The following is a 409-nucleotide window of genomic DNA, read 5'->3' on the forward strand; positions in this document are numbered from 1 at the left end:
AGAAACACTGTGAAGAGGAAGGGTCAGGAAACACACAAGGTCCTTGAGGTGGGTCGCAGTGCCAGGTGCGATGGCACGAGTAGAAACAGGTACAAAGGGCTGAGGTAGAAGCGCGAAGAGGTGCCTGGGGAGAAGGACAGGGGAACAGGGAGATGCAGGGGACGCTTGTGGTCCTTTAGAGGAGAAGCGTGCCCCTCTGCTCGGAAAGAAGAGCTGCTGTTGCTGTAGTCTTCTGCAGAGATAGCAGTGAGAACTGCGAGGTGGTAGCACCGCAAGGTGCGCGACTCTGCGGCAACGAGCAAAGGGAGACAATCGTACAGCTAGAAAACGGGGAACAACCTTCCAGCACGGGAGCTGGCGGCCAGGTCTGGCGCAGCAGCCAAGCGTGCCAACTCTGAGCACTGCTGGG

The sequence above is a fragment of the Cariama cristata genome, unplaced genomic scaffold, assembly GCF_000690535.1.
Source record: "Cariama cristata isolate BGI_N322 unplaced genomic scaffold, ASM69053v1 scaffold7998, whole genome shotgun sequence".
NCBI classification, from domain to species: domain Eukaryota; kingdom Metazoa; phylum Chordata; class Aves; order Cariamiformes; family Cariamidae; genus Cariama; species Cariama cristata.